General features: G+C 38.1%; 1 long non-coding RNA gene across 1 annotated transcript; it reads left to right on the forward strand.

Moving 5' to 3' along the window:
- Nucleotides 1-2226: 2226 nt before the first annotated feature.
- LOC131647194 (uncharacterized) lies at nt 2227-2724 on the forward strand. The gene is made up of 3 exons (XR_009297756.1): nt 2227-2308; nt 2402-2497; nt 2583-2724. It is a non-coding gene; the product is annotated as an uncharacterized LOC131647194 (long non-coding RNA).
- Nucleotides 2725-15748: the final 13024 nt, after the last annotated feature.

Below are 15748 nucleotides of genomic sequence, written 5' to 3' on the forward strand. Positions count from 1 at the left end.
TGAAAAGGTGAAAGATGTGAGCACTTAGTTTGGCAAGCCTTTTGCACATTCACTTGTCAAGGGTGGGTGGAAGAAGAAGTCCATTTTTTTTGAACTTCCATATTGGAAGTCGTTGTACGTAAGACATTTCCTGGATGTTATGCATATTAAAAAAAATGTATTTGACAGCGTCATAGGTACATTACTCAATATACAAGGAAAGTCTAAGGATGGCCTTAACATAAGGAAGGACATGGTAAACATGGGGATGAGAACTGAATTGGGACCCGTGACGAAAGGAAGACGAACATATCTGCCACCTGCTGTTTACACTCTATCTAGAAAGGAGAAGAAAACATTGTGTAAGTTCCTCAGTGAAGTTAAAGTTCCAGAAGGCTACTCTTCAGATATTAGAAGACTTGTGTCCATGAAAGACCTCAAGTTAAAGAGTTTGAAGACGCATGATTGTCATGTTATAATGGAACATTTTTTACCAATAGGTATACGTTCTATTCTGCCAGAAAAAGTAAGAAGCGCAATAACTAAGCTGTGTTTCTTCTTCAGGTCAATTTGCAGTAAGGTGGTCGATCCCGCGATCTTACCAACATTGCAAAAAGAGATAGTTGTTACTTTATGTGATCTTGAAATGTATTTTCCTCCCTTGTTTTTTGACATAATGGTTCATCTAGTCGTTCATCTTGTGAAAGAGACACAACTGTGCGGACCAGCTTATATGAGATGGATGTACCCTGCTGAACGTTATATGAAAATATTAAAAGGGTACGTGAAAAACAGAAGTCGACCGGAGGGTTGTATTGCCGAACGATACGTTGTTGAAGAAGCGGTTGAGTTTTGTACTGAATATCTGTCAAATGTTCAATCAATTGGACTCCCCAAATCTCATATTGTCGAAAAAAAAGAAGGAAAAAGGCTAATTGGAAATAAAGTTGTGACAGTATCAATGGTCGAACGGGATCAAGCGCACTTGTATGTTCTGCACAATGAGATTGAGGTTGAGCCGTATGTTGAAATGCACAAGGTTGTTCTCCGAGATTTAAATCCAAATAGAAATGAGAACTGGATAGTACGAGAGCACAATCGAAGCTCATTACCATTAGTGATGAGGTATATTGAAAACGATTATGAATCATTTAGTTTTCGAATGTCAATTCTAAACCGTTTATTAATTATTTTTTACATTTTAATTTTAGACTGCTCCTATAAAACCCACAGTTAAGGGTAAAGGGATTTTACAGGAGGAGGAGTCCGTTGCATCACTAAAAGAGGTACATTTAAAGTGTTAATAATTAATCTGAATCTAAATCTGCATGATTTTATATTTTACCTAACTTATATGATTTTTAGGCATCCGCTCGGGAGTCACAACAAGTGACGCAGCAAGTTCGTACCGTACCACCCACTGGTCCTCCGAAGCCAGCGGGAAAAAAAGGCGGTGCTTTTGTGCCTCGGTACCGGTCGACGCTCGCAACAATGGTTGATATGTCCGATTTGAAGGATGGTGCTTTACGTGAAATCGTTATGGATGAAAGTGTCTTCGGTATTGAATTCAAGTCACTTATTACAATTGATGACTTGGAGGAGATTTTTAAGCATGATCAACTAGGCGTCACTAACATGCACTCATACATCCGGTAATATTCACTCATCCGATATATTATTTAATTAGTCCCACAATATAATTTATTTACACATTTCAATGAAAATAATCTAATGTTTATTATGTTTTTATTTAAGGTTGTTGTATGACAGAGTGTTGCGCGGGACTCCGTTGTCTAACAGATTCCGTTTCGTGTCTTCCGCCCACTGCAGCGGAATGGCAATTGCTTCGGAACGGGAATCAGTTAGACAGCGATTAGTCGATAGATTCATGTCCACCGGCAATACAGAATGTCTGCATCTTTGGGCGTATAATACCCGACCAGTAGGGTTAGTTTCTCATTCTTTGTTCATCTAATCTCTGTTTCTTTTGTGTATAGCAAAATTTTCATATAACCTATTGTTTTTATTTATAGAGCACACTGGTTGCTGCTTGCTATCAACCATATAAGGGAAGTCGTGTATTATCTGAATTCGGTAAATGGTGAATGGACCAATTATCCGGCCATGAAGGACATCGTTGATTTGTAAGTGGGATCGTTCTAAATATATATTCGTGTATATTTATATATATATTTACTTATTTGTGGGATTGATCTAAAAATATGCTTTTATATATTTGTTAATTAGATCAATACAAGTGTTCCGAAGTCAACGGGACGCACAGGTATCCCGAACTAAATCTAGCAACATTACTTGGATCCAAGTGCAGGTACATTATTTTTCACAATGTTGCTTATAATATATTTATGCTACTTGATAAAACAATGCACAACTATAGAATCTTATTTGTTTTTCTATGTAGTGTCCGCAACAGCGAAACAGTTACGATTGCGGATACTTTGTATTGAGGTTTATGAAAGAAATCCTTCAGGCAAATCAATTAGAGATTCCGCTCACGGTATGAATTTATAACTTAAGATAATTTCATATAATTTATTACATTTAACTAAATGTATCATTCATATTTTGTTTTTGTTTTGTAGTACCTTGACGAATTCCGTACCGCTGGATACCCGAAACTTAAGTTGGAAGAAATAAAAGAGGATTTGTGTCATTTTTATATTAAGCGCTTTTTCATGTAGGATTTGTGTCGAATTGAAGTACTATAATATTATTGATGTTGTAATGATGTATATATATAATTTTGGATATTATAATGGTATTATATTAGTATATATATATATTGTCTTACTGATGGCTGAAATAATATCGTCGAAAATAAATTACAGGTCGAAAATATTACAGGCTGAAAACATATTACAGGTCGAAAATATTACAGGTCGACTGGGAGGATTAAATTACAGGCTGCACATTAAAATACCTCATTTAGCTACTAAAGCGCTTTTTAAAAAGCGCTCTTAAAGGCCCACATACTAAAGCGCTTCTTTTTAAAAGCGCTGCCAAAGATTAATAAAAAAGCAAAAAAAAAAAAAAAAGCAACATACTAAAGCGCTTTTGTAAAAGCGCTCTTATAGGGTGGGCTTTAAGAGCGCGTTTACAAAAGCGCTTTAGTATGTTGCGTTTTTTTTTTTTTATTCTCACAGGGGGGCCTATCACAGCGCTTTTCTGGAAAAAGCGCACTTAAAGGGGGGCCTACCAGAGCGCTTTTTCCTGAAAAGCGCTCTTAAAGGGGGGCCTACAAGAGCGCTTTTTCCAGAAAAGCGCTCTTATAGGGGGGGCCTACCAGAGCGCTTTTAAAAGCGCTTTCGTAGCCTATGCCAGCGCTGGCTTTGGCAGCGCTTTAAAGCGCTGTTAAAGGCCAAAAAAAGCGCTTTTAAAAGCCTTGCGCGTTGTAGTGGGATCATCCCAAACATAATATTTGGCATCACTTTTGAGTTTGTGAACCTGTGATCTAGATGCACCTGTAGGAAAAACACCAGCAACAAGAAAATTAACAATGTCAGCAAACCAAGGTGTAATCCCATGAAAAAGAAACAACTGCTCATCAGGAAAGTCATCCTTAGTAGGAAAAGGATCTTCATCTCTCTCTATCCTGCTCAAGTGGTCAGCCACTAAGTTCTCAGCTCCACTTTTGTCTTTAATCTCAACATTAAACTCTTGGAGCAGCAACATCCACCGAATCAATCTCGGTTTTGCATCCGGCTTCTTCAGCAAGTACTTTAAAGCTGCATGGTCAGTAAAAACAACAACCTTGGAACCTAGCAAATAAGATCTGAATTTGTCAAGAGCAAAAACAATAGCTAGCAGTTCTTTTTCAGTGGTAGTGTAATTAGACTGTGCAGAATCTAAAGTCCTAGAAGCATAGTAAATAACATGGGCAGCCTTGTCAACTCTTTGTGCAAGGACAGCCCCAACTGCATAATTGGAAGCATCACACATAAGCTCAAAAGGAAGTGTCCAATCAGGGGGCTGAATGATGGGAGCGGAGGTCAATGCTTTCTTCAAGAAGTCAAATGCTTGTTTGCATTTGTCATCAAAATCAAAAGTGACATCACTCTTCAACAAGTTCGACAGCGGAAGAGCTATCTTGCTGAAATCCTTGATGAAACGCCTGTAAAAACCTGCATGACCAAGAAAAGAATGAATCTCGCGAATGCAAAAAGGGTAAGGCAATGTAGAAATCACATCAATCTTAGCAGGGTCAACAGAAATTCCTTTTTCAGAAATAATATGACCAAGAATAATTCCCTGCTCAACCATAAAATGACACTTTTCATAATTCAACACAAGGTTAGTCTCGATGCATCTTTCTAAAATTAAGCTTAAACTGTTCAAGCATGCATCAAAAGAAGAACCATAAACAGTGAAGTCATCCATAAACACTTCCATGCAATTTTCAATAAAATCAGAGAAAATACTCATCATGCATCGTTGGAAAGTGCCAGGAGCATTGCAAAGGCCAAAAGGCATCTTCCTGTAAGCAAATGTACAGAATGGACACGTGAAAGTGGTCTTTTCTTGATCTTCAGGTGCAATATGAATCTGAAAGTAACCTGAAAAACCATCAAGAAAACAATAATGAGATTTACCAGCTAGCCGTTCAAGCATCTGGTCAATGAACGGCAAAGGAAAGTGATCCTTTCTAGTAGCCTGGTTCAGTCTCCTGTAATCAATACAAACTCTCCAGCTGTTCTGGACTCTAGTGGGAACAAGTTCATTCTTTTCATTTTTTACCACTGTGAGTCCAGATTTCTTAGGAACAACCTGCACTGGACTTACCCACTTACTGTCAGAGATAGGATAAATGATACCTGCTTGCAAGAGTTTGGTTACCTCTTTCTTTACAACATCAAGAATCAAAGGATTAAGCCTCCTTTGGGGCTGCCTTACTGTTTTCGCTCCATCCTCAAGTAAAATCCTGTGCATGCACATCGAAGGACTAATACCTGGAAGGTCGGCTAATGTCCACCCGATTGCTTTCTTGTGCTTCTTCAATACCTGCAAAAGTTTGTCCTCTTGATTGAAATCAAGGTTAGAAGAGATAATAACAGGAAGTTTTTCATTATGCTCCAAGTAAGCATATTTCAGGTTCCCAGGGAGCTCTTTTAGCTCTAAGGACGGGGGCTGAATGATGGATGGAAGGCTTGGGGCAGCCGGGATGTCAAGAGCATCGACGGTAAAAACAGCCTCATCGGTAACAACTTCACCTGTAGGAAATGTATCAGGCTGCAAGGAAGCATCAATCTCAGCACAAAGGACACAAACGTTAGTGTCAGTGCAGTCAGGACATGAATAATCATCATCAAAATCAGAGAGAGATGGAAAATCAAGTGCAAATAATTCAGAATAACTCTCATCAACTAGTTCAGAAATCAACTCAATGTTAAAAACCGAATGCTCCTCCACAGGGTGTTTCATGGCATCGAAGATATTAAATTTTGCGACGATGTCACCAAATTCCATGGACATGGTTCCATCATCAACATCAACTTTTATCTTCACCGTTTTCATGAACGGTCTGCCTAAGATGATGGGAGCTCTGCTTGACTTAGTTTCTCCTTCCATGTCCAGAATATAAAAATCTGCAGGAAAAATTAAATCGTTAACTTGAACGAGGACGTCTTCCACTATGTCGGTGGGACGTGCATTGCTCCTGTTCGCCAGTTGAACGATTAAACCTGTATGCTGCATGGGACCAAGGCAAAGGTTATTATAAATAGAAGTAGGCATAACATTAATGCCCGCTCCTAAATCAAGCAAAAAATTATCAAATTTCTTATCCCCGATGGTACAAGGAAAAGTAAAAGTTCCCGGGTCCTTGCACTTTTGTGGCAAGACCTGAGAGATGGCTGAAACACTTTGTTCGGGCTGAATAAAAGCAGAGATGCTTCTTCCCAAGTTGACTCTGTCACTTCCTTTTACTTTTCTCTTGTTTGTACACAGATCCTTCAGAAACTTTGCATACCTTGGAACTTGCTTAATCACATCAAGAAGCGGAATGTTTACCGCTACTTTCCTAAACATATCTAGAATTTCTTTTTCTTTGTCTCCCTCCTCAATTCTTTTATTTTTTAGAACTCTATATGGGAAAGGAACTGGTGGCACATACTCCTTTTCTTTATTTTTTTCAGTTCCGACCACAACAGAAGAAGGAGAAGAAAGCTCAGCTGGAGAAGGTTCAGATGGAGAAAGTTCAGAAGTTACCTCAATGAATTTTTTATTCTTTTCAGGGGCTGTTTCTGTAACTTTTCCGGATCGCAAAGAAATAGCGCTCACATTAGCATTACCATTCGAATTGACAACAGTTTGTGCTGGAAGTTGGTTCGAACTTTGAGCTTGCATATTATTTATTTGAGTAGCAAGTTGTCCCATCTGTGTGGTCAAGGTCTGAATGCTAGTGTCGGTTCTTTGTTGAAACTGAAGGTTGTTCATGGCCATTTGCTTAACAAGATCTTCCAAGGATGGTCCGGAAGTAGTAGCTGGAGGGGTGTGATGTGGCTGGGGTAATGGAACGGTGAGCTGTTGTTGGGAAGGCTGCTGATTTCCATATCGGAGGTTGGGATGATTCCTCCAATTGGGGTGATATTTGTTGGTAGACAAGTCAGGGGTGTTGTTGTACCTGTTCTGGTTGTAAAGGTTGGCTGCATAAGCTTGAGGCAGCTCGGTAACAGTATCATCTTTCAGAAGAGGACAAGTATCAGTGGGGTGATCATGAGCTGTACAAATGCCACATACAGTTGCTATTTGAGGTTTCGCTACTGCAAGTTGTTTAACTAAAGCGGTCAGCTCATCAAGTCTGGTTTCTAAAGCTCTGTTCGAGGACCCTTGAATTTGATGTACACCCTTGGTCTGGACAGAATTGGTTCGAGTGGTGAACTGCTGGGAATTTAAGGACATATTTTCAATGAGGGCTCTGGCAGCAGCTGGAGTTTTGTCAACAAGTGCTCCACCACTAGCAGCATCAAGAATGTTTCTATCCATAGGTAACAACCCCTCGTAAAAGTACTGAATGAGAAGTTGTTCGGTAATCTGATGTTGAGGACAGCTTGAAACTAACTTCTTGAACCTATCCCAGTACTCAGCCAATGACTCGTTATCTTGTCTAATACCACAAATCTCTTTTCGGATTGAAGCAGCTCTAGATGCAGGAAAATATCGCTCCAAGAACACTCTCTTCAGAGCATTCCAGCTTGTGATTGAATTCTGTTCGAGATCATATATCCAGTCCTTCGCTGCACCCTGCAAAGAAAAAGGAAAAGCACGAAGTTTGATATGATCTTCAGTGATACCTTCGGGCTTCAATGGTGTAGAGCACACCACCTGGAATTCCTTCAAATGTTTGTGTGGATCCTCACCTGCAAGACCATTAAACTTTGGCAACAAGTGTATTAAACCCGATTTTAATTCAAAAGGAACAGCAACAGCATCATATTCAATACACAAGCCATTATAATTAACATCAGGGGCTGCAAGTTGCCTTAGAGTTCTATTTTCAGCCATTTCAAAAGCAAATTCAGAATCAGAATCAAACAAGTTATGCAAATAGTCAGACTCAGAATCAGACTCAGCTATGGTCGGTGAAGGTGAACTATTGCTAGCCTGGCCTGTTCTACGAAGTGTGTGCAAGGTTCTCTCTACCTCAAGATCAAAAGCAACAAGTTCAGGACAGGAGGACCTAGTAGCCAGGACTAGTGCACAGCAATGCAGCAATAATCGTGAAAATGCCAACTATGTCCCTAAAACAACACAATGAAGCAAATCGATTAAAAATAATTCAAAAAAATAAACTGACACCGAAAATAATCTAATGACGTAAAAATAAAATTTTGATATTTTTTTCAGAATTTTTCGACTCTATGAAAACAGAAAATAAATCATTAAAAATAGTAAAAAGGCTTTTTTCACACCTAACTGTCGGGACAGATTTTCGAAACGGTGAAATTTTCCCAAAAACCGATTTTTTCGACTCTAGAGGCGTTATGGCCGAAACCGCGAGGAACCTATGGCCAAAACGCGCAAACACTACACCTAAGACTCTAATATCATTTAATATTCACAAGAATCCCCAGCAACGGCGCCAATTTGATCCGCTGTCGCGCGCGGGTCAAAAACGAGTATTTTGTAAAACTGTAGTACGACGGTAAGGTGACTCGAATATCGTCTCTCAAGGACTCTTAATTATTACTAACTGAAATCGAATTGGGGGGGTTGGTTTGGTTCGATTTTAAGAAGAAAAGTGCTTAAAATAAGTGATTCTGAAATAAGCTGTTTTGAAAATAAGTGATTATGGAGTTAAGCTAATCTGCTGTTTCGGTTCCTATCTATCATCGATTACTACAATATCACTGTCCTAAGCGGAATCTATTCATATTTGATCATAACAACAATCCACAAGCGAGATAGAAATTATAAGAATTATGTTTCTCTTTTCATCGAATTAAGCAAACGGTTAATAAAATCAGCGGATTAACGGATTAAGCAAACGATAATACGCATTCGATTGTAGGAAAACATAAATCAATCAAATTATCAAAACTATATATGATGATTTGAATTAAGCAAACAAACAACATAAACAGAATTGATATGAATAGAAAATGAATTGCGAAATTGTATAAACCTCAAGTTTGGAATCCGAATTACAGCAGATTAACTCAGCAGGGATTAGTTCGCCATGGATCAATTCGTACAACCTTGATTTTTCGTGAAATAGTAGATAGATTGAACAGTGTCGCGGCTGCTGCCCTAAGGGGAGAGAGAACGACCCATTTTACAATCCAACTGGGTCAAAAATACGACCCAGGCCCAAAACTAATTGACCCGAAACTTAACTAAAACTAGTGCTGCAACTTCAACGAACATTCTGGCCCTTCTACAGTCCGATTCTGACTTCGACTCCAACATAAGAATTGTATCTCTTTCTCTTAGCTTTCCGGCGATTATTAGAACGCCTCAATCGGACTCCTGGAACTCCAGATATGATCGTTTTCGTGCAGACTGTTAATGCTGAAAAATTAATACGAAAAACAAATAAGTGCAAAAATAAAATAAAATATAAAAACATATTAAAACATAAAAATAAATAAAACAAACCGAAGAAATGCTTGAGTACAAACATGGAAGAACGTGCATTAAAATGCACTGATCACCGATTCAAACCTACCCGTCTCCTACATCAAGTCCAACTCAGGTTACTAGCCCTTTCTTCTTGCTTATAGTTTGTTGTTTTCTGCTTATAGTTTATTGTTTATGGTTCTATTTAATTTCAATTTAGTGTCTCTTAACCAGTTTTTTGGTTTGTGGACTTATATTACCTTGAAATAAGGTAATGTCTTCTTTAAGAAATCGGGGGTAGGCTGAAATAAGGTACTGTCTTCTTTTAGAGACTCAAACAATCGAGACAACTGTAACTTCCTATCTTTAGCTAACTACCAACTTAACCAATATGAAAGCTATAGGATCTCATTAGGTGTTGCTTAAGTGTTGCTTATTCACAGTAGTATATTTTTGTACTATAGTTGCATAACATTCTATTTCAAGACTTGAGTGGTTTGACAAGATTTATTTCTATTATTCACACTTTATAGGATCTCATTAGGTATTCTGATCAAGACATAATGATGATAGCTATTTCTTATCTTGACAGAATTCCTTAGTACCTGATAGAGAAACCAAGAAGAAAAAGCATTTGTTTAGCTTAATTAAGACATGGATAAAATATGGATGAATTCAAACCGATTGTCGAAAGAGTAAGAGAAAGGGGTATGGGAATTCGTTAAGTTTGCGGTTGCACACTCCGAAGACCCGATTCGAATGCCGTGTCCTTGCTTGGGTTGCTGTTATGGGGATAAGGTTGACAGGAATAAGTTGGCATCGCATTTACTACGGTTTGGAATTGATAGAAGTTATACATGTTGGACAATGCATGGTGAGAAAAGTAACGGGAATGTTGAGTCGAGGTGTAATACGAAGTATGCTTCAAACGACGATTGCACAGACACATATGATTATGATCGAGTCGAAGAGATTGCAGAAGCGCTTGAAGAAGATCTTGAGGATTGTCCCAAAATGTTCAAGAGGTTGGTAAGCGATGCAGAGAAACCGTTGTATGATGGTTGTACAAAATTCACAAGATTGTCTGCGGTGTTAAAGTTGTACAACTTAAAGGCGGACAATGGATGGTCGGATAAAAGTTTCACAGAGTTATTAGCCCTTATGAAAGATATGCTACCAGATGATAATGTTCTTCCCAATTGAACGTATGAGGCCAAAAAGATGTTGTCCTCTATTGGCATGAGCTATGATAAGATACATGCATGTCCAAACAACTGCGTTTTGTTTCGAAACGAGTATGCAGCGTTGAATGAGTGTCCAAAATGCGGTGCCCCTCGATATAAGAAAAAGTTGTCTCCGGCCAAAGTCTTATGGTATTTTCCTATAATTCCGAGATTTAGACGCATGTGTCATAGTGAAACCGATTCAAGACACTTGACTTGGCATGCAGATGAAAGAATTATTGATGGAAAGTTGCGACATCCGGCAGACTCACCACAGTGGATGAAAGTTGATACTAATTATCCTGAATTTGGAAAAGAAGCAAGAAACCTTCGGTTGTCATTGTCTACTGATGGAATGAACCCGCATGGTATTCAAAGTATCTCGCATAGCACATGGCCTGTGATTCTTATGATTTATAACCTACCTCCGTGGCTATGTATGAAGCGTAAGTACATGATGTTATCTATGCTAATTTCTGGGCCTAAACAACCAGGGAATGACATAGACGTATACTTGGCACCCTTAATCGAAGATTTAAAGTTTTTGTGGGAGAACGGTGTGGAGGTTTACGATGGGTATAGGAAAGAAAGTTTCAACTTCAGGGCGATGTTGTTTGGAACAATTAATGATTTTCCAGCATACGGAAATCTATCCGGGTACAGCAATAAAGGTCAAAAAGCGTGTCCTGTTTGTGAAGATGAAACCGATACGACACGATTGGATCTTTGTCAGAAGAATGTCTTTCTCGGCCATCGTAGATTCTTAAATTCTAATCATCACTACCGTGGGTGGAGAAAAGCATTCAATGGAAAGGCCAAACATCGTACAGCCCCGCCTTTTTTGTCAGGTGATCAAATTTTTGAAAAGGTGAAAGATGTGAGCACTCAGTTTGGCAAGCCTTTTGCACATTCACTTGTCAAGGGTGGGTGGAAGAAGAAGTCAATTTTTTTTTAACTTCCATATTGGAAGTCGTTGTACGTAAGACATTTCCTGGATGTTATGCATATTGAAAAAAATGTATTTGACAGCGTTATAGGTACGTTACTCAATATACAAGGAAAGTCTAAGGATGGCCTTAACATAAGGAAGGACATGGTAAACATGGGAATGAGAACTGAATTGGGACCCGTGACGAAAGGAAGACGTACATATCTGCCACCTGCTGTTTACACTATCTAGAAAGGAGAAGAAAACATTGTGTAAGTTTCTCAGTGAAGTTAAAGTTCCAGAAGGCTACTCTTCAGATATTAGAAGACTTGTGTCCATGAAAGACCTCAAGTTAAAGAGTTTGAAGACGCATGATTGCCATGTTATAATGGAACATTTTTTACCAATAGGTATACGTTCTATTCTGCCAGAAAAAGTAAGAAGCACAATAACTAAACTGTGTTTTTTCTTCAGGTCAATTTGCAGTAAGGTGATCGATCCCGCGATCTTACCTACATTACAAAAAGAGATAGTTGTTACTTTATGTGATCTTGAAATGTATTTTCCTCCCTTGTTTTTTGACATAATGGTTCATCTAGTCGTTCATCTTGTGAAAGAGACACAATTGTGCGGACCAGCTTATATGAGATGGATGTACCCTGCTGAACATTATATAAAAATATTAAAAGGGTACGTGAAAAATAGAAGTCGACCGGAGGGTTGTATTGCCGAGCGATACATTGTTGAAGAAGCGGTTGAGTTTTGTACTGATTTTCTGTCAAATGTTCAATCAATTGGACTCCCCAAATCTCATATTGTTGAAAAAAAAGAAGGAAAAAGGCTAATTGGAAATAAAGTGGTGACAATATCAATGGTCGAGCGGGATCAAGCGCACTTGTATGTTCTGCACAATGAGATTGAGGTTGAGCCGTATGTTGAAATGCACAAGGTTGTTCTCCGAGATTTAAATCCGAATAGAAATGAGAATTGGATAGTACGAGAGCACAATCGAAGTTTCATACCGTGGTTTAGGGAACATATTTATTCAAAGTATCGTTCAGATCCTGCTTCAGTAACAAAAAGGTTGAGATGTTTAGCCTATGGTCCAAGTATAATTGTGTTTTCTTATAGCGCATACGCAATCAATGGATACACATTTTATACCAAAGAACAGGATGATAAAAGTACTATGCAAAATAGTGGTGTTACCTTGGTAGCTGAAGCAATGCACATATCAAGTGCGAATGACTTAAATCCGAAATTTGCAAATTTGTCATATTTTGGGGTTATCGAGCGCATTTTGGTGTTTGATTACGTAAAGTTTCAAATTCCTGTATTTGGTTGCAAGTGGGTTGAAAATAATAATGGCATACGAATGGATAAGTCAGGATTTTTGCAAGTGGATCTCAACAGGGTGGGATACAAAGATGAGCCTTTCATTCTAGCCTCTCAAGCTAAACAAGTATTCTATGTCAATGATCCGACAAGTAAAAAATGGTCTATAGTGCTTTTATCAAACAAAATAGTTGATGAAAACATTGGAGATCAAGGTGATATTGGTGTTGGCATTGAATCTTGTACAAGAAACGATCAAAATGAGAACAAATCTTGTACTAGAAATGATCATAATGAGGGTATTTGGATCAATCCAACCGTCCGCGTTGTTAAGAGACGCGTAGAACACAATCCTACCAAGAAAAGAAAGAGACGTTAGTGAAAAAGGTAATAGTATACATATTCCGAATAATGTGCGTTATTCAATTTGTACCGATTGTTATATATTCAATTTGTATAGTTTTTTCAATTTGTATTACGATTGTTACAATACTTATTCAATTTTGGTGCATATTTTCGTTTTGTACATAACTTTTGAACCATGTATCCGTTTGTCGACTTCTTTACATGTAACTATACTATTTTGACAATTCTGGAGCTGCTCATTCACTTATCTTTACATTTCGGGACTGTTTTTTTATCGGTTTTGCTTCTGCCCGTGATCAAAAGTCGGGCTTAGGGTCTGAATTTCTGAAAACCGACTTCATTTTTGAGTCCGTGAGGATGTTTTACCATAGCCATGTAAATTTTGTTCAATTCCGACAACTTTCTTTTTTTTTACGCTTATTCTGATTTCATCGATTTCGATTTCGATTTACTTGTACATGCATGGTTTGACTTCCATTTGACTTGTATAGATTGTTAGCTTATTAATAGTGTACTAATGTGCTTTAGTTTGTTTGATACAGGTTCAATGGCTAGTAATCAAGAAAACCCACAAGAGAACCCACAAGAAAACCCACAAGATAACCCACAAGAAAACTCACAAGATAGAGATGCTCCGGATACAAATCCTCAACCCGATACATCATCAAAAGAAGTTGCACGAGGCATCACCATTATGAAGGGAATCATTCGACATAGAGACCAAGGATTGATATATAATTTGGAATGGAATTCTGATAACCAACCAATTGGTCCTAATTCTGCAAAGTTGACAAGCTATATTAGTACACTTGTTCGTTTGCATATTCCAGTCTCAGTAGCTAAATGGAATCTGAAAAACAAAAAGTTGGACGAGAAAAAAGACATGATTCGGGACGAGCTTAAGGTATCATATATGGTTGTTGTTATTATCTTGACGATAATTTGATTAAATTACTTATACTAACACACTCTATGCGTATGTTTGTTTGCAGAGGTCTTTTACCATACCAGATGAGCGTAAACGCTTCATTCTTAGTTTGGCCAGAAAAAGATATAGAGGGTGGAAAGCTGATCTAACAAACAACTATCTTAAGGATAAAGAAGGAAACTTTCTTGAAGAGGCCCCGGGACGTCCAAAAAAGTATGAGATGTTCATTGATGATGAAGATTGGGCTAAGTTTGTAGAGCAAAGAGATGAAGCTTTTCGGAAAAGGAGTGCCACAAATAGTGCGAGAGCATCAAAAGCCGCGTATCCATACAAAAAAGGGCGTTTGGGATATGCACGCTTAGAGGAAAAATTGTAAGTAAATAGAAATGTGTTTTATTAATTGTCTAAATGTGTTTTATTTGACGATTTTATCATTTGTGTCAATGCATAGTTAGAGGAGACGAAAAGTAAGGAAACCTCACTTCCAGTACATGTGTTGTGGAAGGAAGCTCGTGTGGGCAAGAATCGAGCTATCGATCCCGATGTTCAAAGAGTTTATGCTGAATGTGTAAGTATAACACTGTGTCTTTAATTAAATCAAATGTTTTTTAATATATAAATGATTTTTTATCTCCACTAATAATTATTGAAATGTAAATGAATTACAGGAGACCTTGTCGCAATCGGTATCCACCGGTGAGGACCAGGATGATATGAGCGTACTTAGTAGAGCACTAGATGCTCCTGAGTATCCCGGTCGGGTGAGGGGTAAAGGTCATGGTGTGACTCCAACCTCTTTTTACAAGCATTCTAGGAGAAGAAATCCTAGAAATGAAGAAGTGTTGCAAAAATTGCAGGAATTGCAAGCACAAGTCTCTGAATTGCAAAGAGATAAAGATATGTATATGAGAGAAAAGTGCAATACTTCATCGGTGAAAGAAACTAGTGATAAAGCTAGTATCGACTGTCAAAGAAAACTTCCCGAGGTAATTATAAATTTTTTTCCTTACAAATTGTTCTATTTTATTAATGATAATGACTTTATATTTACTATTGGTTTAGGGCATTTCATCTTGCCAACTATACTTATCGTTACCGAATTATCGCCTAGTTGGCAAGGGAAAAGTGCACAACACTTTGGGAGATTTACTTCACCATAGACCGCTCCCGGATGGACACCTGAAAGTATCAGTTGATGTTGTATTAGATCATGATGCGGTGCTACCAGTACCTGACATGGTCTCTGAGAAAACATTGATGCGAGATGCAATAGGGTCATTTGTTGCATGGCCCTCGGAGCTCATTATCATTGGTGATGAGGTATATTGAAAACTATTATGAATCATTTAGTTTTCGAATGTCAATTCTGCACCGTTACGTTAATTATTTTTTACATTTTAATTTTAGACTGCTCCTACAAAACCCGCAATTAAGGGTAAAGGGATTTTACATGAGGAGGAGTCTGTTGCATCACTAAAAGAGGTACATTTAAGGTGTTAATATATAACTTGAATCTAAAACTGCATGATTTTATGTTTTACCGATTGTTATATGATTTTTAGGCATCTGCTCGGGGGTCACAACAAGTGACACAACAAGTTCGTAGCGTACCACCTAAGGGTCCTCCGAAGCAAGCGGCAAAAAAAGGTGGTGCTTTTGTGCCTCGATACCGGACGACGCTCGGAACACTTGTTGATATGTCCGATTTGAAGGATGGTGCTCTCCGTGAAATCAATATGGATGAAGGTATCTTTGGTATTGAATTCATGTCACATATTGCAATAGATGACTTGGAAGAGATTTTTACGCATGAACAACTAGGCGTCGCTAATATGCACTAATACATCCGGTAATTTTCACTCATCCGATATATTATTTAATTAGTCGAACAATTTATTTACACATTTCAATGAA

The sequence above is a fragment of the Vicia villosa genome, linkage group LG2, assembly GCF_029867415.1.
Source record: "Vicia villosa cultivar HV-30 ecotype Madison, WI linkage group LG2, Vvil1.0, whole genome shotgun sequence".
Taxonomy (NCBI): domain Eukaryota; kingdom Viridiplantae; phylum Streptophyta; class Magnoliopsida; order Fabales; family Fabaceae; genus Vicia; species Vicia villosa.